The sequence below is a fragment of the Setaria italica genome, chromosome II (assembly GCF_000263155.2).
Source record: "Setaria italica strain Yugu1 chromosome II, Setaria_italica_v2.0, whole genome shotgun sequence".
NCBI lineage: Eukaryota > Viridiplantae > Streptophyta > Magnoliopsida > Poales > Poaceae > Setaria > Setaria italica.
Window position 1 is genome coordinate 14,731,169 of NC_028451.1, and position 827 is coordinate 14,731,995.

Genomic DNA, 827 nt, shown 5'->3' on the forward strand with positions numbered 1-827 from the left:
TGCATGGTAGAAGATGGACTATTTTTGACTGTTGCTATATTTAATCAATTAATTTCATTAGAGTAATTTTTTGATTTAAGTCAAATTTGAACTGCAGGTGGTTGGAATAATGGAATAATATGAGTGAAAAAATCATATTCATGTTAGTGAGTCTAAATTGAGGTCTCACCCATAAAATGAAAAGAAATTTCGAACATTTTGCTAAGGAAACACGACTACGAACGTGTGGCCAAATGATTGTTTAATTCTCAAAAATACAAACGAAGTTTGAAAATCATGAGATTTTGCAAGATGTTTTGATTTCATATGCAGAGGCCGTGGTAAAAAATTGATAAGGTTTCGCACAAGTTTTGACATATGATGTTCACAATTCGAAGCATCTCCGGAGAGGTTTCAGAGAAGTTCAAAGGATCCGGTAAGATTTAGAGATGAATCGATAAATGTAATTCTCATTGAGTCCAAATTATTTTTTATAGGCTATAGAGAACATAGATAGGTTCATGTTAAATTTTGGGAAATTTTCAGATCCGTTTGGTAATTTTTATTCATTAATTGGACGTATATGAATTTTCAGATCCGTATAATGTTCGTATATCACGTAACCTAGTTAGGCGTCTCCCGTTCAAAAGAGATACGGTTGGAAATATGCAGATCTTTGCATATCTATAATCGTATCTGTTTCGAATTGTCCACGTTTTTTGGACAACCCGAGGATGTGTAGGTGGGTTTAGTATCCATGGTCTACTCCGGCCCGAGATAAAATTTCGGCAGCACCTCCCTGTTGTTCTCTCAGGTGCTAGAGCTCTCGTGGGCCAGCTTACGATATG